This window comes from Anas acuta, chromosome 5 (genome assembly GCF_963932015.1).
Source record: "Anas acuta chromosome 5, bAnaAcu1.1, whole genome shotgun sequence".
Lineage (NCBI taxonomy): Eukaryota > Metazoa > Chordata > Aves > Anseriformes > Anatidae > Anas > Anas acuta.
The window spans coordinates 1636099-1659682 of NC_088983.1; the positions used below are offsets into that span (position 1 = coordinate 1636099).

Sequence of the window (23584 nt, forward strand, 5' to 3'; positions counted from 1 at the left end):
GAAGTCCAAATTCAATCACTCCTTGAAGTTAGTGCACGTTATGAGTAACATAAGTGCTCAATCTGAGCTGTCCATTTGAGAAGAGAATATTAAATGGATGAAGAATAAAGATTAAAAGTAATCTAATCAGCAGTTATGAATCAAATTCTGACCAATCTGCTGTCTGCAGCTTTACCTCTGCTTCCCAGAACCAGCATTTCTTCAAAGAAATACGAACAACGTTCCACAGATGAACCACCAATTTTGGTTCTCTTTCTTAAATAATAATTCATTTTTTTTAACAATCAGCAGTCAGACTTGAGGAGATCACAAGCTTGGTGGTTCAGATGGCTCTTTAGCTGTGCAAATGCTAAAATAGCTGCAGCAGCTAGAAAATGCCAAAGCCAGTGATACGCCAGCTAGTTTTGCATTGCTCAGGGTAGCACTGAAAGGGCTTTGCTGCTGTATCTGCAGCGCTCACCAGGGTGCCATGCCTGCACACGAGGCTGCTGCTTGCACGTGGGTAATCCAGAGGGTAGGAATCCCTGGTCTTTGGGAACATCCCCCTGAAAACACAGCACCACATAAGAATTCATGGATCGTAGATCACTTTGGTGACATAGAATATGCTCTGACGACACAAGAGCTAACAGTGAGCTCATACAGGTTAACATGTCAGTTTTGTTTTCATGCGGTCTCATTCCTGACAGTATAAAATGTTGGAGAAAACAAGAAGCTTGTTGAACAGCCCTGTGAGCTCAGATGTGCAGAGCAGGCTCTCCACCATAAGCAACAAGAGGAAATCAGTGCAGGCCTACAGCAGCTCTCACCCTGGACAGCCATGGGTTTGCTGGCTGTCCTGTGGGTGTCCAAATGCCGCCTTCACCTGCAAATGGAGAATCAGACTCTGTATAAATTAATTTAAAGTCGGGGTTACTGCCCTGCAAACATGGGTGGCATCAGCACTGTCTGTCCAGACAAGGAGGTTTTTTCATGGCAGAGTTAGAAGAAGCCAGAGGCATTCACTCTCAGCTCCCTGCCCATCCCTGGGGGATGCTCTTTGGCTACAGCCCCAGGGTCATCAATCCTTCCCCCCTTGACAGAGCTCAAATCCACTGTCAGTTTGGAAAGGGATAATGGACAAGTGCACAGAAGGAAGGAAGTCTCAGCCTCAGCCTCATACAGCTGTTAGCAGCAGGATGGTAACCTGGAGCAGTTCTTCTCTTCCACAGGTTTCCCTTTTGCCATCCATCTGAAATGGGAGTGCGCGATGTGAGCTGCTGCTCTGAGCCAGTACAGCACCTCTTACACCTCCAGTGTTTTGCAGGCATGCATTTATATTGCAACCCAGTTACCTGAGTGGGAAGGGGAGGGAGAGAAAAAAATGCAAACGCATCCCTGTTAATTCCAGTACGTTCCCATAATATTTCCAATTATAAAAACTACTTAGTCCTTACTGTCAGCACATGGAGTAGAATAAACCACGGGAACTCAGCGGACCCAGCTCCATGCTGCAGCAAGTCTCGCGGCAAAGGACAAACTTGCATGTCTGCAAAGGAGGGCTGGAGGGTTTCTGTGGAAAGAAAATCCATTTGTAGGCTTGCCAGCTGCACCAAAGAGCTCCCGGGGGTCACTGCAGCTGAGGCAAGGAGCCAAACCAGGGCAGGCTCTGGCCTGGCTGAGGCTGCTTGTGCTCTGCTCTTGGACAACAGCAGGGCATAAACCCCGTGGAGCAGGGCATAAACATGTGCAGAAGGGCATAAACCTGTCCCACATGGCTGGAGCTGATTCAGCTCTGCAGGTTTATGTGCACAGAGGCTCTGGGTTGCTTCTATGGACCAGTACAGGGAAAATTGAGCATCTCCTTGTACTTTAAGCACCAAACCCAGTCTCTCTCTGAATGACATGCTCGATGGGCTGGTGTTAAACCTGCCTCTGCACTTAAAGAGCAATTCCATCTCTTGTCCCTGTGCTCTGGCCACTTCTGGTGCCAGTGCAGTGACTCCATGCATGGCACTCACTGGAATTGGTGAGGACCAAGGCTGGGCTGCCACGGCCCTTTGGCTAGCTTGGCTGGTGACTTGCACAGGCTGCTGCAGGCTCCAGGGTGACACCGCACTGCTCACACTGCTCTCACTGCTCTTGTGCCCTCACCCCAGGCCCAGCGTCCATGGAGCTGGCCAGGAGCCCACCGCCACCCCCCCGAGCCTCCCCGGCTGTGAGCTGCCAGGGCGGGCTTGCATGTGCTGCACCCGCCCTGAAAAATGAACTTTCAAATCAAGAAGAAATGCAGCCCTATAAATCCGTGGAGGTAAGGGAGAGGAATATACCTTGCACGTGCTCTGATTGCAGATAAGCCGTTCAGCCACAGAGTTTTTTGTCTAAGAATAAAGCACTCAGAGATGACGGGCAGCAAAAGAGAAGCCTGCAAAGGCACAAGTGGTGCTTTTTCAGCCCGGTGCTGAGGAGCGGGGCAGTGCCATGAGAGCTCTGCCCCCTGTAACACAGCCCGCAATGGGGCACGCCAGGAGGGCTGCACTGCCCCACGGCAGGACCAGAGCTCCCTTCACTGCCAGCTGGGGCCATTTCTCAGGTTGTTCCGAGGGATTAAACACTCTTAATTTCAGTCCTGTTTGATTCTGCTCGTTATGTTTATTGTTTCTTGCTGTGCTAGTTTATTACAAGGGCATATAGAGCCTTGAAGTTGCTTTTCCAAGCAATCCATCATTCCTGGAGCCACTTTGTTCTGCTTCCCTCACGTACAGCCCAAAGCTTTGCTCATTTGAATTGCTTCTCCTTTGGTACTGACTTCACTTTTAGCCCCAGCTTTCCGGCTGGGCTCGGAGCACCCCCGAGTGCCTCAGCACGTGGCTGTGCTGCAGGGCAGAGGAGATCTGTGGGCTCCGACCCCTCATTCAGCAAGGAGCTGTAAACCTGCTTTTATGTTCTTGCAAAAGTCTCATTTTCCATCCATACTCTTTGAGCACAGAATCTTTGGAAGAAAACTGCCTTTTATTTATCTATTTATTTATTTATTTATTTAGTCAGTCAAGAATTATAACTTCTTATCTTACCTAAGTGCTGTTTTTGTACTTCCCTATGTTTATTCCTTCCCTTTGAGGATGGCTAGAGCAGACATTCATCCAGTAAAACACTTGTCATAGCAAACCGTAATGTTAGCCCGAGAGCCTAAAGCATTCTGCATGCATCCCCAGCAATGCCTTCCTCTGCAAGTGGCGTATCTCCCCTGGGCTATCTGCAGACCAACCATCAGCTTGTGAGGAGCTTTCAGGGAAAATTTAGCCCTTCCTGTCCAAAACTGTGATTCGGAAAATGTTTTAGCTGTTACTGAGCTGTGAAAGTGTCTAAAATCCATCAATCCACTTTTCTTTTTTTTTAAAGCAGGAGCAGGTGTCTTCATGGTGCAAGTCCAAACAAAGACTTGGGGAAAAGAGCTAAGGGTTTGGTTCCCTCCTTGACCATCCAAGTAAGTGTCACCTTGTACAGAGCGCAGGCCCTGCTTGGCACATGGATGATCCCACATGCTGCAGCGCCTCGGCACCTATGTTAGGGAGTGAAACGCCCATGAAAACAGCTGATTTTTTTTTTCCCCTTAATTAACTTGATTTATACCCTACATCATCCAATGTGGAAATAGCTTTAGGAGGACAGAAAACATTTTTAAAAGAATCATTTCGTTCAAATTCTGTTATTTCCTTTTAAATTTCATTGATCTAAGTTTGAACAGGGATGTTTAGTTCATTGAAAAGAGAATTATCAACTGTAAAGGGAACTAAGCTGGTGTTGGATGGAGGTTTCTTTGTGCCAGCTATGTTTTAGTTTCAAATGAATGCTCTGCCTCTTCTCTCAAAGTCTGCCTGGTTTTGCCCACAGGTCTCCTGCCCACCAGCAGCAGCATGATTTCTGAATGGTACCTTGCAAATCTTGTTCTTGTGGGAATTACTATGAAATAAAAATAAGTTTGGGCTTGTTCGTATCCACCTGCTGTTTTCAAGATGAAAACACATAGGAAAGCAATTTAGAGTGACAGACTAGTTTTTAATTCAAAAAAATAAAAAATGAAATGATTTTTATGGAAGCCTAGAGCATCAGCTGAACTGTGAACCAGAGGAGAAACATATTTTAGACTTACTGACATCTCCTGTACAGCACAGTACTGTTAAATACTTCATACGTCCACCAGGAATCTAAAATTCTCCAATCAATTAAAGCAAATTAATTCAAGGCAGCAGCATATGTCAGGCCTTTTCTATAAATGTTTTCATGATTTAGACCTCTTTATGTACTGTATCTGAGTTGTCAAATATTTCAAAGCTCTATTTTCTTTCCATTTGTGATTTTTTTTCCCCCACAGACTTACTGAGACTTCTCCTGTGACTAGAAAGGACTTGTTTTGGTCTTCCCCCAGCCTTTTGTAGCTTACCAGGTTTCAGTGCTTCTTTTACATGTTTGAAAAAATACCGCTGGGATGGATAAATGCCTTTGCTGACACGCAGCAGTTCATCTGCAGCTGCAGCAAGGTGTACGCATCGCTCCCAGTCCCATTAGCACTCCACTTCAATGAGCAGCCGTCCTCCACAGGCACTCCTGACTTGTCCAGCTTGTAACTAACTCAGACAGTCAGTGTATTTCTCTGCTGCAACAAAGCTAGCCCGGTGGGAAAGGCTGGGAGGGTCCATTTGTGATGAGCCCAACCTTTCCTTCCCAGGCGGTGAACCCCTCTTCCAGGTGGTGACGTGCTACAAGAAGCCTCTAAGTGAGCACCCTGTGTAAAACTCCTCTTTCCTGGCCTTTCCTGGCCCTGCCCATGCTCACCCAGCAGTTCTTGCTGTTGTTTGCTATCACCCAAACAAGGCGGTCAGCACTGCGTGTGGGCCAACTGTAGGGACATGTCCCACAGCCGTGTCCGTCTGTTCTTGCAGCCTGAGCTGACCCCTGGAAGCACGCGGTGACCAGGACAAATCTGCTCACCTGCCCAGTGTTTTTCTACTGGGAAGGACATCAGAATCCTATTAAGAGTACGATTTCGAAATACCAGGAACCTTCAAGATCTACACTTGCCATCCATGTGTCCACTCTTGTCTGCAGCCCTGCCTATTCCCAGACGTGCCCTGGGATGTCCTCAGTGACTTCTCCCCAGCTTCCACCTTCCCTGTCACCAAGTGTCTGCTTACATCTTTCTTAAGTCAGGCTTTAAGCCCCAGAGCATCTGTGCATTATATGGTGCAAAGTGGAAGCACTCCATGGACACGAGTGGAAATACAGTTGTGTTGTGTTCACACTCTCCAGTGTGGGGTTTACTCCTGAGTTCCTAGGTTGGGTGGTTTAGGAGTGAACACACAAGGTTTCCAACCTCAGCCATGGATGGGGCAAAACGGAGAAAATATGCTTACATCAGCAGTTTCCAGTAGGCTGTTTTCCTCCTTTCTGTTGGTTAATTGAAATTAAAGTAATTCATGGAGATATGTTGACTTTTATTTTATTTTATTATTATTTTTTCCACTGGGAGGCAAACAAGCTAACACAAGAACGAAGTGTTCTTGACTTTGTATCTTCTGTTTCTAACTGATTGCCCCAACATATATTTATATGAAAGAGAAAAAAATTTTGTTTTCCATTTATTGAAAAATAGTTTTCAGTCTCTTCCACATTGCAATAGTTTTTGTTTGTTGTTTTTTTTTTGGTGGTGGTGGTGCTTTTTTTTCTTTTTTTTCTTTTTTCTTTTTTCTTTTTTCTTTTTTCTTTTTTCTTTTTTTTTTTCCCCCCAGTATCTTAGTCTGTGATCTGTTCAAAACCAGACAGTTTTTAAATTCTAGATTTTCCTGAAGAAAATCAGTGGCAGCTCAGCTCTGTTACCATGGAGTGCACCCCTTTCTCAATGAAAATAGTAAAACACGAGAAATATTTTGAGCCTTAATTTTGTGCAAAATCGCATCCTCAGACTGGCAAGGTTTCTGAGGCATGGACAGTCACCATTCTTGGACACCTAAGGGCTGCTGGATATAAGTGAGTACAATTAGTCTCTAAGCTGTAGGAAGGCAACCAAAGAGTCCCATTAGCACTGAGGCTGCTTTGACTCCGAAAGATCAATAACACTTATTTGCAAGTGTTTAGAGTACATTATTTGCATTTGTGAAGGTAATGAAAAAACTATTGAATTTTAATTAGCATTTTCTGGCTTGTCTGTGAGAATTCTGATTCAATCCACAGATACTTCCAGTATATTTTGAGACAGCACAGTGGGCAAAATTCAAAATAATTTCTGATGTTCTGCCATTACAAAAAAAATACCTTCAAAGCATAGATTTCCATAAACTACCCACTGCCACAAGTTATTACAGAAGCATAAAAATGGGTCTATTGTACTATAAATTATTTTGTCATTTTAAATTTCTGGTAACTGCTGAGAAGAAAAATTAAATAAATAAAATGACCAATTTTCTTTTATGAAACCAAGCTTCAGCTGTGAAAATGATTTTTTTCTACTGCACATAATAACATTTAGCGAAACAGATCAGCTTTTTCTCTACCACATGCTCCAGAATAAATACTTGTACTAAATGTTTTAGATAGAAAAATACACAATGGGAAATAATAAATACAGAAAGTCAGAATGGTCACATAATGTAGGATTGTTATTCATCTGATGAGAATAGGTGCACTCTGAGCAGTTTTTTTCATATTAGAAAGATAGGTAGAATACTACAGAGATGTTTTAAAATAGATCCTTAAAAAACAGAATAAAACAAAGCCAGCAAACAAACAAACAGAAAAGTTGTGTTCAGAAACAAATTTGCAAGAAAAGTAATTAAAGTGCAGGCAGAATTGAGACATTCAGAGTACTTAACCATTAGTTTCCATGTTTCAATCCATTTCAATCTTTAACTGTTCTTGGCTCTACACCCCAAGTAGTTTATAATGCTTATTTTAAATAATTTTCTTTTGTTGTTGTTGTTGTTGTTGTTTTGTTTTGTTTTGTTTCTTTTCCAGAATAGGAATAAGTAAGAAAATTGTTTTCTATTGATCATAATTACCTAAATAAGGAGAGTGAAGAAAAAACTTTGACTCATCAAGTCCTGTCTGCACTTCTAACAGGGGAAAACTTACCCAAGGTAAACATTCAAACCAGCCACAGGGTGGAAGGTGTCTGAGAAGGAAGAGCTTCAGCAAAGCTCGTGTGGTCCTATCTGGGTCCTTAATTAACAGAGCAGACCCCTTTGAGCCTGGCCTGGATGGTGATGATAAAGCTGTCAAGACTGGCTGGTGCTCTGTATGCATGTGTGTGTTTCTACAGGATTAGCAAATATTTTTGTTTCAGACCAGAGCAGCTCTCTGGCCCCAGTTCCTGCAGTCCTCACAGAAACCACACCACGAGGGGATGTCTCCAGGCCCACCTGGGTTGCTCTGACAGCAGGCACCTGATGGAACAGCAGGGTCTACAGAAAAGCTCTGTGATGGGCAGCATCAGAGTGCTCCTTTTATTTTATTTTTTATTTTTTTTTCCAAACTGAACATCTCCCCAAATGGGCTCTGAGTGGACAATAAGCCCATGCTATATGTTATTTGGTCCCAAACATTAGCACAGATGGTTTATGGAATTTACAGGGCATCTCATCCAAAGCATCACACAAAGCTCAGGCCAGTGGGGGCTGAAGAAGCTCTGGAGGGTCCCACGCTAAAGGCAGCTGAGGTGGCACCAGGAGCACCTTTTCCTGTGCTTGTGGCAGCACCTGCAGCTGGCAGGGCAGTCGGGGGGGCTAACCCTGACCCTGCTTTCCTTGCTGCAGCTCCATCGTGGTCACCCCTGCATGTGTTTTCTCTTTACTCCTGATCCTGAAAGTACTGTGTAGCTCTTTTATGGCTCAAAGAGATTTCTGCCATAAAGCTAAAGAGTAAAGATTTCAAATCAATGCATCTGGTTTTCTGTATAAGCTCTCTGTTGTGTGGGAAGATAACACAAAGCCAGTGAAGTCTCTGGTTGTGTCCCTTCTTCCATAAGGCACTGGGGAGCATACTGCAGGTGGAGTAGAAAGTCTTCCACCCAGGTAAAGCTGTGGCATGCATATCCTCAGAGTTAAGGAAAAGAATCACAGGGCAGACACTGGCATGCCTGGAGTACAGAAGAAAAAAAAAACAAACACAAAATTCCTGGTGTTGCCCATCTTCCACAATCTACAGGAGGTCTTGGTATTCTCCATCTCTTGAATGGATGTAATACTTGCATCATGAGCATCCCATGTATACATGTATAATAGCATTCAAAACCAAATTAAGCTGTGATGATTTTGCTGCATGACTGGAAATAGGGTTTCTGTCAATAGTTTGTAGTAAATAGCCTCGTCTCTACATGCTTGGAAGACGATCTTGAATCATTTCTGCTACCTGCTAAGAATAGCTAACGTGGCATTTTAATTTCTCCATTGAAATTCTGTCCCAGTTCCGGTCCCTTCATTGCAAGCATCCCATTCATCAGCTCTCTCATGCTGCTTCAATTAAATCCTATTGCGCTCTGAGGCAATGTAGCATCCGCTCTAGAGAAGAATTTCAATTCGGTAAACAGGCCTGTAAATACGCTGCTGTGGATAAATTGGCCATCAGTGTGATAGAGAGAAGTAAAGCAAAATGTGTGATTACAGCTAGTTTTTATGTGCTAGGAAGCTGCTGAGACATTACCAAGTGCAGGAACAATGTTTTTGCACCCTGTGCTTATCTGGCAGTTTTGTGCCTATTTTATATTAGCTATTTTCAGGCAAATGTTCTATGTCTGACTGATACTTCTCACTTGGAAAGCTACTTTTAAAATAATCTTGACCTAGATTTTTGTAATGAAAAGCAGCAGACAGTGCCAGAAAATGTTGTGCTGTTAGTGCCATTTCATCTCTATCCCTTAAACACAGCTCATTTAAAAGATACAAATTTAATCCACAGCAGAAGACTGATGGACAAGCACTTAGATTTCAGGCTTGCGTGGCTTTCAGGCTGAGCATTCAGCTGAGACGTGTTTCTGCTGGTGGAACAGAGGGCTCTCCTTTGGCTGAGGTTATTCCATGCTGCTCATGGGCGGGATGCTGAGATCCCTCTGGAGGCTGCAGTGCTGTGGGGCTGCCTTGTGGCAGCCTGGCCATGATCCCAGAGCACGAGGCCGTGCTCCTTACCAGGCTCACTCTCTCCGAAGCTGACCCCAGAGCCTCAGCAGTGGAGAACGATAATCTCCTTATTCCAGTTCACTGCCCAGGAGGGCCTTTTGACCAGGGATCAGCAGTAGCTGCCTCATTTCAGGGGACCGAGAGAGTCCAGGCTGGTACCTTATGCCAAAATAGCAGTGACTGCTTGATGTCTTTCCCCATCTCCCCACAGACACCTGCACACTGCACAGATTGTATACACCAAATATTCCATAGTGTTCTTACCAGCCTTTTTATTCTACAGCATCATTTTACAGCAAGAATGAGAAAAGAGCACTTGGGAGCAAAAATAACTTTTACCTTTTACCATGGAAACTTTTCCCAAGCCCAAGCACTCATAGGTAAGCACAAAAAGCCACAGCAAATGGCAGAGAAAAATGTCTCCAACAGAAATAAAAGCAGTTGTGCTCCCAAGCTGAAGTCTTCTGGCGACTCCTGGCTTCTCCACTGTGCTGAGTTCAGCTAAATGCAGACTTCTGAAAACAGGGAAATGTGCAGTAAATAATTAAATTACGACTTTATTGTCAAAGCAAGTTGCCCAAAATAGAAATGTTTTCAGAAAGGATTAGGCATAATCACAGGGGGTGGGTTCTTTGGAGCATATTAAAAATGCTGATTTGGAAATAGCTTAAACTGCTTACTGCTGGCAGCAGGGAGAATGTCTTGGGGCAGGGCAATCACTCACACACACTCTTCCTGAGCCGCTGCAGTTCTCACTTGCAGACAGGACACCAGGATGAAGGATCTTCACCGTATTTACTTATTTGTTTGATTATGTATTTATATTTCTATCGCATTTATTTATTTTAATGTAGAAAGCAGTTGATACCCAGTGTTGCACTCTCACCTGTTTCCCTGTGCAGGAGGGGAGCAGGATTTGCCCATTCCTGCTGCATCCCACCACATCTGCTCAGGGCACCGACCCCAGCTAGCCCAGCACAGGCAGGGAGCTGCAAGGCAGGGCAGCTGCATGCTGAGCATTCCCATCGTGTCTTGGCAATTTGAGGGGGAAGTGAGTTAAAGCTCAAGTTCTGTCTGCACTGTGCCTCTTCAACTATGCTCTCCAGAGTTGGTGTTTAACTTTCCACAAGGCCACAAAATATCAGAGACCAACCTTGTTTCTGCAGTGACCTCATTTAATTTGTCCCTGTGCGCCCAGCAGCGGCTGGAGCTGCAGCGGGCTGGCTGCTGGTGGCAGTGAGCAGGGGCACAGGCACCTGCAGAGAACTGAGACCCTTCAGGAGGCTGAGAGCTTGTGGGACATGCCATGTGTTTTGGCAGCATTCATTCAGCCCGCTGAATATTGTTCTGTTTTGTTCTTCCCTTCCTATCCATCAGGGTGCACTTCTCTGGAAAGAGCAAGGGGTTGAAATCTGGTATCTGGATGATTTCCCTGTACTTCCTGGTCCCATATATAAAAATATAGGGTACTGTTGTTAGAAATGAAAAGGGAATTAAATTATTCAGTTTTCTGCTTTGCTGGTAGTGGATTAGTCTGAGTTTCACTGCCGCATATTGGTTATGTTTGAACATGAATTTTCCTGTCTCTGAGTTATCCTCACAGCATCTAGAGCATATGGATAGTATACGCTTAAAGAAATAAAACAAGCACATAAAATACTGTTCTTTTATAGTGTGCTCTCTCTAGGAGAGCCTGCTGATGTGCTATTGCAGGGGTGAGGGTTAAACTGCAATAGGAAGGCCATGATATTCAATGAATTAAATTTTGACAAGCTGCTTCTATGCAATTCTGTGAGGACTGAGGAATCCCAGTTATTATGACTTCAGTACGAGCTGATGTTGACAGCTCTGCATGGGCCAGAGGCAGAGGTCAGAGCTGCGAGATCGCACTTCCAGCGCCTTGCTTTGGATCTGTAAAGTAAATACAGCTGCATGAGCTGCAAGCAAGCTGTACCAATGGGACTGACTACAGACTCCTAGATAATCTTCTAGTCTGCTTTCCTTACAGTTTGAAACGCTGTAATTCCCTTCCTTCTTCACCTGTTTCATTGCAGTGTGATATTCAAGAGGAATATTCAAGGATTTTGTTGCCAGATGAAAAAATACTGCACCACCTCTCAGTTGTCCCTGTACAAATCCCTCAGGTTCCTGGTCACTTCAGCCAGTTTTTCACTGCCTTTAGTGAGGTGCTCCTCATAAGGCACTTCATTTCCCTGTAGGAACCCAAAGCCCAGCAAAATCCGTGCCCTGAACAAAGCAGTCATCCACTGGAGCGGCTGCATCTCTTTTTCTTCACAATAGAATAATGTTGTATACAGCGAGATGTGATGAAGGACAGCATGCAAAGCAACTCAGAGAGGGAAGATGGAGCTCAGAAGCAGGGCATGCTGTGTTTTGGGGGAGCTGTATCATCCCGTCAGGACCACAGACCTGCCAGATGTCAGCAGAGTGCTGCACACTGCCAGGGGAGGATCCTCTCCAGTTATCACTGTGGCTCAAACACTGGTTGCAGGTCTTCCTAGGCTTGGAATCACTGGGAAGTATTCACTAGTTTGCACACAGTCCCTTTTAGATGCTTACAGATATCCTTCCTACCATCCCCAGGCATTTTGGGTGCTTAAAGCTTTGCTGTGAATTTGTGAGCCGATTTTGCCCCTTCACTAAAATATGATCTGCCATGGTGACCCAGATCAAATGATCACCTAGCCCAGCATTTTGTCCCCTATACAACCAGCACAGAACAAATATGAGGACGTGTACAGAATGCTCCTTGCTCTGATATGTCCCCTCCTGTAGTGGGGGTACGGCCAGCACAGCACAGAGATGTGCACAGGGCCACGTGGAGAAATGCAGCACAGGGGTGGTTAGATGGTAAGCATGCCTCCAGCGTGCTCAGTGTCTCTGTTAAGCATGCATGCTCTACAGGCTGCTCTGCTAGAGGATTTAATGATGGCATTAAAGTAGCTGAACATGTGCACCTCGGTCTGGGGAGAAGACGAGTGGAAACAGGTACATGCTGCCATAGCAGGGGCTGTCTGGAAGCACTTGCCCCATGGTCCCTGCTGAAGCTGCTGGCAGAAGGTTACAGCCTTTGCAGGACTTCTCACTTCCCAGAATAAGGAACATGCACAACTGGAATACTGAAGGAGGCAAAGAAACACACAAAAATATTATTTCAGGGGTTTCCAATTCAGTGTATGAGTCTGGAGATGCTAGTGGGAGGAGAGTTACACCAGAACTGGGACTGTGAGAGAAGATGCTAGAGAGCTACCCATGTGATGTGCCTAGTGTGTATTTTGTGCATTAGCTTCTAAGTGTATTAAAACATTAATTTCCAGCTCTGCCTGAAAGCTCTTCTGCAAAACTCTCGTAAGCATCTGCATACTAAAACCTCTCAGGTACTCACACCCTTCTCATGCAAATTCAGTTCCAAATTAAAATAACGTGTGCAGATTCTTGCAATGAAACTGTATCTTTTTTTTTCCTTTCTTTTTTTCTACTTGCTGTTGCCCAAGTTCTCTCATTAATGAGCACCGGCTGGGATAAACTGTCCGGAGGATGCTCTGTCTGTGAATAGGTCATCAGTCAGTCACCAGGCATCATCCAGCACGGCAGCTCACCTCTGCTGATGCCGGAGCACATTGGCAGGAGTCTGGGGAACACTTTGCTCAAACGCTCAGTTTAGAAGGAAGCTGTAAAGTTTGCAGCCTCTGCCACCCTGAATGAAAATGAGCTGGCAAGGTGGGAAGGTGTCGTGGTTTAACCCGGCCGGCAGCTAAACACCACGCAGCCGTTCGCTCACCCTCCCCCCTCCCTCTCTGGGACGGGGGAGAGAAATGGAAAGTGAAGCCCGTAAGTTGAGATAAAGACAGTTTAATAAGACAGGAAAATAATAATAACAAAATAATAATAAAAATAATAACAATAATAATACAATGGTGATAATAGGAAAGTAATAATAGTATGTACAAACAAGTGATGCACAATGCAATTGCTCACCACTCGCTGACCGATGCCCAGCCTAACCCCGAGCAGTCCGGCCCCCTCCCCCCGGCTAGCCACCCCTATATATTGTTTAGCATGACGTCAGATGGTATGGAATACCCCTTTGGCTAGTTTGGGTCACCTGTCCTGGGTCTGTCCCCTCCCAGCTCTTACTGCACCCCCAGCCTGCCCGCTGGCAGGACAGAGCAAAAGGCTGAGATGTCCTTGGCTTAGTATAAGCACTGCTCTGCAACAATTAAAGCATCGGGGTGTTATCAGCACTCTTCTCATCCCAAGCCAAAACACAGCATTCCACCAGCTACTAGGAAGAAAATTAATTCTGTGCTAACTGAAACCAGGACATCTATCCACCCCTTATTCCATACCATTTATGTCATGCTCAGGTTACACTTTTTTCCATACATTCTAATTAGTCACCTATAGTAATCATGGTAGTGATAACATACAGTATAATATACTATTTAACATGGTACAATTCAGTTCATGGGCTATTCTCACCCAGTATTAAATCTCCTTGAGGTACACACCGGACCTCTCCGTTCTTTTGCATCACCCACCAAGTGTATCCAGGTCCCTGAGCGAAAACAATTCCACGAATAGGTTTGCCTTTTCCTGAGGCAGGAGTAGCCCAGACTGTTTTACCCAGCATATTTTTTACATGCACTACAGGAACTTTATCCCCATCTACAGTACGTAACAGGTTTGATTGGGCAGGTCCAGCTCGGTTGGTAGATCCCCTAGTATTGACTAACCAGGTGGCCTTTGCCAAATGCGTATCCCAGTTTTTGAACGTCCCAGCGCCCATTGCTTTCAAGGTAGTCTTTAACAGGCCATTGTATCGTTCAACTTTCCCGGAGGCTGGTGCATGATAGGGGATGTGATACACCCATTCAATACCATGTTCTTTGGCCCAAGTGTCTATAAGGTTGTTTCGGAAGTGAGTCCCATTGTCTGATTCTATTCTTTCTGGGGTGCCATGTCGCCATAGGACTTGCTTTTCAAGGCCCAGGATGGTGTTCCGGGCGGTGGCATGAGGCACAGGATATGTTTCCAGCCATCCGGTGGTTGCTTCCACCATTGTAAGTACGTGGCGCTTGCCATTGCGAGTTTGAGGGAGTGTGATGTAATCAATCTGCCAGGCCTCTCCATATTTATATTTCAGCCATCGTCCTCCATACCAAAGAGGCTTTGACCGTTTGGCTTGCTTGATTGCAGCACATGTTTCACAGTCATGAATAACCTGTGCTATAGCGTCCATGGTCAGGTCCACCCCTCGATCACGAGCCCATCTGTATGTTGCATCTCTACCTTGATGGCCTGAAGTGTCATGGGCCCATCGGGCTATAAATAATTCACCTTTATGCTGCCAATCTAGGTCCACCTGAGCTACTTCAATCTTAGCAGCCTGATCCACCTGCTGGTTGTTTTGATGTTCTTCAGTAGCCCGATTCTTGGGCACATGAGCATCTACGTGGCGTACTTTCACAGCCAGGTTCTCTACCCGAGCAGCAATATCTTGCCACAATGCAGCAGCCCAGATGGGTTTGCCCCTACGCTGCCAGTTGTTTTGCTTCCATTGCTGTAACCATCCCCACAGGGCATTTGCTACCATCCATGAATCGGTGTAGAGATAGAGAACTGGCCATTTTTCTCGTTCAGCAATGTCTAAAGCCAGCTGAATGGCTTTCACTTCTGCAAACTGACTCGATTCACCTTCTCCCTCAGCAGCTTCTGCAACTCGTCGCGTAGGACTCCATACAGCAGCCTTCCATCTCCGATGCTTCCCCACAATATGACAGGACCCATCAGTGAACAGGGCATATTTCTTTTCATTCTCTGGCAACTGGTTGTACAGTGGGGCTTCTTCAGCACGACCCACCTCCTCCTCTGATGATATCCCAAAGTATTTGCCTTCTGGCCAGTCCATGATCACTTCCAATATTCCTGGGCGACTGGGGTTTCCTATTCGAGCCCGCTGAGTAATCAGTGCAACCCACTTGCTCCATGTAGCATCAGTTGCATGATGCGTAGAGGGGACCCTTCCCTTGAACATCCAGCCTAGTACCGGCAATCGGGGTGCTAGGAGGAGCTGCGCTTCAGTACCGACCACCTCCGAAGCAGATCGAACTCCTTCATATGCTGCCAATATCTCCTTTTCAGTTGGAGTATAGCGGGCCTCAGATCCTCTGTATCCCCGACTCCAAAACCCCAGGGGCCGACCTCGAGTTTCCCCAGGTTCTTTCTGCCAGAGGCTCCAGGTGGGGCCGTTCTCCCCGGCTGCAGTGTAGAGCACATTCTTTACATCTGGTCCTGTTCGAACTGGCCCAAGGGCTACTGCATGGACTATTTCCTGCTTGATTTGTTCAAAGGCTTGTCGTTGTTCAGGGCCCCATTCAAACTCATTCTTCTTACGGGTTACTTGGTAGAGCGGGTTTACAATCAGACTGTAATTTGGGATGTGCATTCTCCAAAACCCCACAACACCTAGGAAAGTCTGTGTTTCTTTTTTGTTAGTTGGTGGAGACATAGCTGTTATTTTGTTGATCACATCCATTGGGATTTGACGACGTCCATCTTGCCATTTTATTCCTAAAAACTGGATCTCTCGTGCAGGTCCTTTGACTTTATTCTGTTTTATGGCAAAACCGGCTTTCAGAAGGATTTGGACTATTTTCTTCCCTTTCTCGAAAACTTCCTCTGCTGTGTCACCCCACACAATAATGTCATCGATGTACTGCAGGTGTTCAGGAGCTTCCCCCTGCTCTAGCGCAGACTGGATCAGCCCATGGCAAATGGTAGGGCTGTGTTTCCACCCCTGGGGCAGCCTATTCCAAGTATATTGGACTCCCCTCCAAGTGAAGGCAAATTGTGGCCTGCACTCTGCTGCTAGAGGGATGGAGAAAAATGCATTAGCGATATCAATTGTGGCGTACCACTTGGCTGCCCTCGATTCAAGTTCATACTGAAGTTCCAGCATGTCCGGCACTGCAGCACTCAGTGGTGGCGTGACTTCGTTCAGGCCACGATAGTCCACTGTTAGTCTCCACTCGCCATTAGACTTTCGCACTGGCCATATGGGGCTATTGAAAGGTGAATGGGTCTTGCTGATCACTCCTTGGCTCTCCAATTGACGAATTAGCTTATGGATGGGAATCAGGGAGTCTCGGTTAGTGCGATATTGCCGCCGGTGCACAGTTGTGGTAGCAATTGGCACTTGCTGTTCTTCGACCCTCAGCAACCCCACAACAGAGGGGTCTTCTGAGAGACCAGGCAAGGTAGATAATTGTTTAATTCTGTGCTAACTGAAACCAGGACAGAAGGGAGGAAAGCTCTCTTGCAGTTTGTAGAGATGATCCTGATTTCAAATGCCACTTGAGGGATACAGACTGTGATGCTGCTTAGCAACATTTCAGCTACAGCCCTTTGTGGATATATTCACTGTGATCTTCAACCTTTGTACTTCTGCAATATAGAAACTTAACACATGTTATTTTTACAGCTATTTTCTTCTTTTGATCATCTACCTTAAATTCTTTATCTTTTTTTTTTTCTTCTTTTTTGTGTCCTAAAATAGACTTCTCTGTTTTGCTTTACATTCAGCCTGAAACATCACAACATTTTTTTTTTTCTTCCTATCACAGAAAGGTCACAAGCAATAAGAGATTTCATGTTGGCACCATTCAGCAATCCCACTTGCACACAGAACGCTATTGATGACCTGGATTCGGCTTCCTCATCTCTCACCTTAGCCAGAAGATTTTCCCCACGGGTGCCCAGAGCAGTACTGCTCAAATAATGGAGCTGGCAACGCTCCATTTGCTGCTGTGCATCGTCCAGAAGTTACCATACATGACCTCTGCTGTTTCTGGTGTCTGAATTTCTGTTTTGTCGTATTTCACAAGACCCTTGTTGAGGGTGGTCAATGTATGTACATATATTCTGAATGTAAGCTATATAAATGCAGAAAAAAAAAAATGTAGTATTCAGTTTTGAAATTTTATTTACAATTTTTATTTTTTTTTTTTACCCTTCAGTTTATCCACTGTAATGTCTGCCATTCTTTACTGAACCTTGTTTTCTGCAACCACCTGTTCTCTTGCAAAATGCTCGTTCTGAGGTAGTTTTGGAAAATAACTGTATTTGTACTACATGAACATTATACTTCTTTACCAAAGGACCCAATTGTTCAGTAAGTGATACAGATGGATTTCTGTAGTAATTGTCTAAAATCTGCATTTTATTCAACAGGTGGGAGATTCAATATTCTTGACTCTTTCTACTAACAGCATTATGTTCTCTTGGGTATGATAAGAGCTGGAGAAAAAACAAACCACCTGTAATGAGTTACCGTAAAAAATTAAAATTTTCAAAATCAGTTTTCTTTATTGTGTTAAAAAGGAAAATTAGAGTTCTATCCCCATTGCAGTGTAAAGCATTTCATGAATACTTTATTAACCCTTTTTTCTTATTATTTGGCATTTTAATCCCCTTTTCTTTTGTCTTTTATATTAATTTTTCGTCTGTTCTCCCATTTGCTTCCCTTTATTCCAATGACACAACAAGGAATGGGAAATAAAAACAACAACAAAAAGCAAAACAAACTTTAACGTTATTTTTTCTAGACTGCTTAATAAATTTTAAAACCCTCTCTCCTGGAAGAGTGCTTACTCCTACCCTTTTCCTTTTGCTCTTTGCCACCTTTAGGGCTCACATTTTCAGAGGGTTCTCAACAAGTCCACTCTGCCAGGTCCTTTGGCTACACAGCATCTTCCTTTCTCCAGCTGGCTGTTGCAGGAATTTGGTCAAGCTTTGTTTCACCAACTCTACCACCTTCATCAAGACCATGCAGAGATGCAAATGGCATCCAGACAGCAAAACAGAAAAAACTGTCTTTATCAACAGCAGGGTAAATGCTTTCTACATAGTCTTAGGAGTAAAGTATGTCATTAGGACCAAACCCCCATAGTCACCTATAAAAGCCATAACTTTATGAGCTCCTTAGTGATGCTAAAGTGGAGAGTCCAGCAAGAGGATAACACGAGTATTATTGATTGTACTAAGAGCTGGTTTGCCCATGACCACTGTCTACTTGTGCTGAGAGTTGAGGAAGATCCAGTTGCTTAATATTCTAGTCCTATATCCTTCCATATACCAAAAATCTACCCAGAAATCAAAATGGTCACCATTATCTTTAGGGTATTGCCCCCTCACTGGTCTGAATATGAAGTCTCCAGCAAAACCCAAGCACTGACACCCAGCACCTTCTAAATGAAATGAATTTTCAAACCATGATGTTTCACTGAGCATCCAAGTTCCAGCTCAGCCTTCGGCTTCTGCTTTGATTTTGGGAGCACTGCATGCACACAAAGCAGCCTGGACAGTGGCCCATCCACCATGTGCCAGAAACTAACAGAGAAAGAAGTTAATAAACTCATATAAAGTTAAATTAACTGGCTTGAGGTGAGGGTCCAAGTGCTGGAATACCCTGGAGAAGTGCGAACCTCCCAGTGAGCCAGTTCTGATGAAGCAGCTCTGCCAGTGCAGATCACACTGTTTACTGTGGCATAACGGTGTATTATTCACAGGAACATTGTTCTATTGTCCAAGCTGCTTTCTGTTGTGCTGGCTATTTTCAGAAGCTGGGGCAAGCTGGCAATGCGTGGTGACTGCTGACGGTTCTGCTGAGGGTGCACAGCACAGGTAAAAGCCACCTTAGCAAGTCGCTGTGCCAGCTCCAGTCAGTGACCCTGAAAACTCAACCCTCAGAGGCTGAGCTGCTGCCATTACCCAGGGATGGCATCTTTCTTCTACCTGACACACTGAGATCCACAAATTCATTGCTGATGATAAGGGTGATAACTTCTCACTTGGGCTGTACTGTGCTGAATCACGGCACTGCTTCCTGAGCACCAGATTTATCAGCCAGCCCCACAATGTGTTAAATTGTTATGCCACATTTTGCTTGATTAGAGGATCTACAGCTCTAATTAAGATTAAAAATAAGTTATGACTCAGAGCCCAACAAAAATACAATGTGAATTACATACCCTTAAATTTAATTTACTCACCCATAGGCTGAATATCTTCATGAATGTAGGAAGTGCAGAAAAATAATTATTCTAATTAAAAGGAAAGATTCTGTTAAGCTAATTTACATTTTAGTCCACTCTCAGATACATCACAGTCTCTTACCAGCCTGTCCATTAAGAGGGAAAATCAAAGTGGTTAAATTGAATTATAGATTAGGATCTTGTTGACAAACACTAGAGAGAAAGATACTGGCAGGAATAAGCAGAAAGGAAGCTGTAGCAGACTCAGGAGCAAAAGCAGGAATTTCAGAGACACTTGACCCTCACTCAGATGTGCAAGCTTTAAAGGCTGCTCACATCTGATGGTTTTCCTTCCACCTGGCACAGGCTGCTACAGCTGGTCTGAATCTGTGCTCCCTTGAATGAGCACAGGTAGAGTGAAACAGGGGTGGGACACCAGAGCTCTACAATGGAGAATTCACCTGTGTCTTGGTTAAATTGTCCCAGGGATTAATTCACAACTACTGACAGAAGCAAGCAAGTGGCTGGGAGTGGATTGATTTTAGAAGAGCCTTGGGGTTCCCGTCAGCCTGGTGGGGCCAGCCCACGCTGCCTGGCTCAGTGGGCAGTCAGCAGTCACTGCGGCAAGCTCTCAGGCAAAGGAAACAGGGAGCTGTTGGGGTGAATGCTCTGCTTCTGCCCATTTCACACCCAAACCCAGAGTACAGGCCACAGGCCATGAGCTGGCCAAAGCCACCCAGCCTTTCTCATGCTAAAGACCTGAGAACCAGCAAGGAGCTGCTTCTGGGGCAGCACAGGGTGACACAGCTACCAGCCATGGAGCCGTGGTTTCAGAAGTTATCTGCCAAAGATTGCTTGGGCTACAGCCACATCAAACCTTCTGATGATGTATTGCCCCCCTCTCCAGCACATATCGCTAGTCTGTTGGTGATTTATACGGTGCTAACAGACTGAGCAACAGGAGTGTCTTTTATGTGCTGAGAAAATGCACCACAAAACATACCCGAGTGCTCCAGAGCTACGTGCCTTTTGAATAATTACCACCAGTGTGGGGATGATGACTGTAGCAGCTGAATTTATGTACAGACTTCCACATCTGAGCATATCCACATAAATACACATGACCTGAAAGTGTACACATAACTCAGGAAGACACGAGGAAGGCACTGTCTCCTCAATAACATGGAGTCTGTTATCTGCTGTCCTGAATTGTTGTGACCTGACTTCCTTTACACTTATTAATTATGGAAATTTCTCAATTGTTTTTGTTAACAAATCACGCAATATTGCCATTACACACAGTGACAGACAAACAAAGTTGAGATGCAGTAAACGCACAGCCCACAAAGGTATTAGAGCCTCACCAAGGGCAGTATGACAATGCACAGCACAGTCAGCTGGTGCCTGCTGAGCGATGAGCAAGCCCTTATATGCTGCTCTGGTTTCTTCGCCTTTCTGTTATCACAATGATCCCCACACATACATGAAACAGTAAGAGTAGTGTGGAATTATATTATTTTGGTGAAAAGGAGAAAATCATTCTTCTGATCACGTATTTGTCGTGGAGATAAGACTTCAGAGCTTCACCTCTTACAATGTAACCATGCAGTTCTTCCAGATATGCTACTGTCCCTCAGCTTTTTCTGTAACTCGCTGTCATTCTCACCTTCTACCTCTCATTCACCACCAAAAAATCAGCTCTTCCTCCTCTCCAGCTATTCCTCAGCTGGTGATGTGACATCTGGTCTTTCTCCTATGCAATTCAGAAAGTACTCTGTAGGAATACTCTTTGCAAATACTTGCATAGCTATTCTATTTCTTTTGATCCCATTCCGCTTATCTTGGAAAAATGAAAAAATCCAACCAAGGCATTATGTTTAGGTATCCATATGGTGCAGCATTTATTCTACTGCTGGCCAGTGTAGTGATGCTTATCTGCTGCATGGCTTGGAAAATGCATTGCAAGCACAGAAGTGTGGAACACAAATTAAGCATAACTCATGGTGTGAAGGGATCCTAAGGGTCTGTCTGTAAGCCATTATTTTGGCTAAGTGGTTAAAAAATAAATTAATATTTTTTTCCCTCTATTCTTGAACTGAGAAATAAATCAATTTTCTGAGAGGTTTCCAAGTCAACTTTGTGAAAGTAGAAGCCAGTTTCTAGCTTCTGTTCAGAAGTGTAGAAGTGTTAATTATGGTTGTTTTCCTATCTGTTTCTTACAGCACATGTTCTTATATGATGATGCTAAACTCACATTTCAATTTCCATTAAAACCAGTGAAGAACTCTCTTTTCTACAACTTTGACCTTTCCCTTCAATATTTTATTAGAGAAAATATTGCAAAACTTAACATCCAGAAACCTTGGCTTTATGTATTTTTCTTTTACAATTTTCATAGCTTTTTGTAGCAACGTTGCAAAAGAGAGCTCCTGGCTATTCCAAGAAAAACCACTTGAATTTTGATAGTCTTTGATTTCATGGTTATGTTAAAATGGAATCATTTAAAACTAAATTTGAAGAACTACAAAGTTTGAAAATAAATTTCTAAGGAATCTTTTAAGTTACAATGCAAAGTTTATTCATTCAGCCATACATAGAGTAACAGAAAAAAGCTCAGAAACTCTGAGTCTTAGTTCTTGTAATCCTATTTTATGAAGAAGCCCTCTCTTCTCTCATCCACACTGCAGACTCCTTCTTAGTTTCCTAGAAAGAGAAAGGGAATTAAACTGCATTTCTTCAATTTTAGCAACAGTAGGAAAAGTGCTATAGGCTTGGGCAGCTCTCAATGTGATATGGAGATCCTGAGTCCTGTTAATGTTCATTGCGACTGCAGAAGATTAATTATTTTTCAACCAAATATTTTCAATTATTAAATTCTAAAATCATGAAACTGAAAATAGTATTAGGAAACAAGTGATTTCAACCAATAGCCAACCATTCCATTTGAAGATTTTGTTTTCACCTGCAGTAAACGAATCATTTGCATTGACCACTAGCACATATACATAGTAGCGCACTCAATCTTTTTTGTGGACTTTTTTTCTTTGCCATATGCAATACATATCAAGCCATTACTTTTTCCTCTTGGAAATATTTCTCTTCCTGTAAATACAGACGTTAAATATAAGGTGGAGGAACACTCCATGCTGATCAGTGAGAAGGCTCCCACCATTTCGGGCAGGGTTCCCTTGGCAGAGTCAGGCCATGGCCTGCATCCCTCACAGAACAGGTAGGCACTGTGGCAAGCTGATGCAAAAAAAAGAGAAGTAAGTGTTAAAAATCTTTCTCCCTCTATTCTAGACATTCTTGCAGCTGTCATAGCTGGAGGGGAAGACTTTTCTCCATCTGATTTATAACAGAATACTACGCACAGTGGAGAGCCTGTGTTTTGCTTTGTATTCAATTTCTATGGGATTGAAAGAAAATAGAGGAGTCCTACCTGTGTGTCACGAACACAGCAACGAGAATGGATGAACCCGGTGTCCTCTTGTCTGATGGCAGCATGGTGCTGGATTTGATTTGTTTAAAGTGACTGTTTTCATTGTGCTGAGGCTTGTCCGGGAGGCTGGGGGGCTCGTGGGTTCAGTCACTTCCCTGTGCACCAAGGTGACAAGGAACAAAGCCAACACTGACACAAAATGCTGCAAATATTGTCCTGTTAGGGAGCCACACAGAGGGGTGGAAGCGAATCAGGGAAACATTAGCTACAATGGCTCCTGCCAAAAGGTTAAGGGCAAATCTGTATTCAGAGGGAATCCGAAGGTGGCACAGGCAGGATGCTGGGCTGGAGGGATGCACCCCGTGGCACAGCATCTCCCAGGGCAATGTAGCACCAGGAATACAGGCTACAGAGCTTCACCTTCATACCCTTTGTTTCTACTGGCTTGGACCAATCTTGCCATGAAATCCGTAGCAGTGTGAAACCAGCAGATGCTCTGTTCAGGACAAAGGAAAAGCAGAACTTCCTCACACAGTGCACAGCTCTCATGCAACTGTCTCAAAACACTGAGAATGCTAAAAATTGATGTGGGCTTAAGAAACCATTAGGAAATTCCTTGGAAATAAATGTCTTTCTAGGACTGTGCATTAAGAGCAGACTTACTAAGGAATATCTCTTACTGCTTCAATCTTGCCCTACCAAAACCCCACTCCTATTTGGCATCCCCCCTTGTGATATTTCCCTTACAAACATCAGCTAAGACATCAGGTTTCTGTGACTGAAGTATCGAGATGTGCAGTGCAAGTTGTAAGGAGGGAAGGAAGCTGGCTGCACGCAGAGGACATGTCATGCTTTATGCAGCATAGCAAAAGCCCTGTGATGTCCCCACTGGCTTGTGAAGGTTTGTGAGCCTAAGCCTACAACCCTGCAGTGGGGTCCCTCTG

The 23584-nt window shown here is 44.3% G+C and overlaps 1 long non-coding RNA gene across 2 annotated transcripts; it reads right to left on the reverse strand.

Moving 5' to 3' along the window:
- Positions 1-10902: 10902 nt before the first annotated feature.
- LOC137856640 (uncharacterized) lies at positions 10903-19601 on the reverse strand. Of its 2 annotated transcripts, XR_011096668.1 has the most exons (3): positions 19344-19531; positions 19220-19270; positions 10903-12286 (listed from the first exon to the last, which is right to left on the reverse strand). It is a non-coding gene; the product is annotated as an uncharacterized lncRNA (long non-coding RNA). The 2 variants fall into 2 exon arrangements; XR_011096669.1 differs by lacking the exon at positions 19220-19270 and having other exon boundaries at positions 19329-19601.
- Between the last annotated feature and the right edge of the window lie 3983 nt (positions 19602-23584).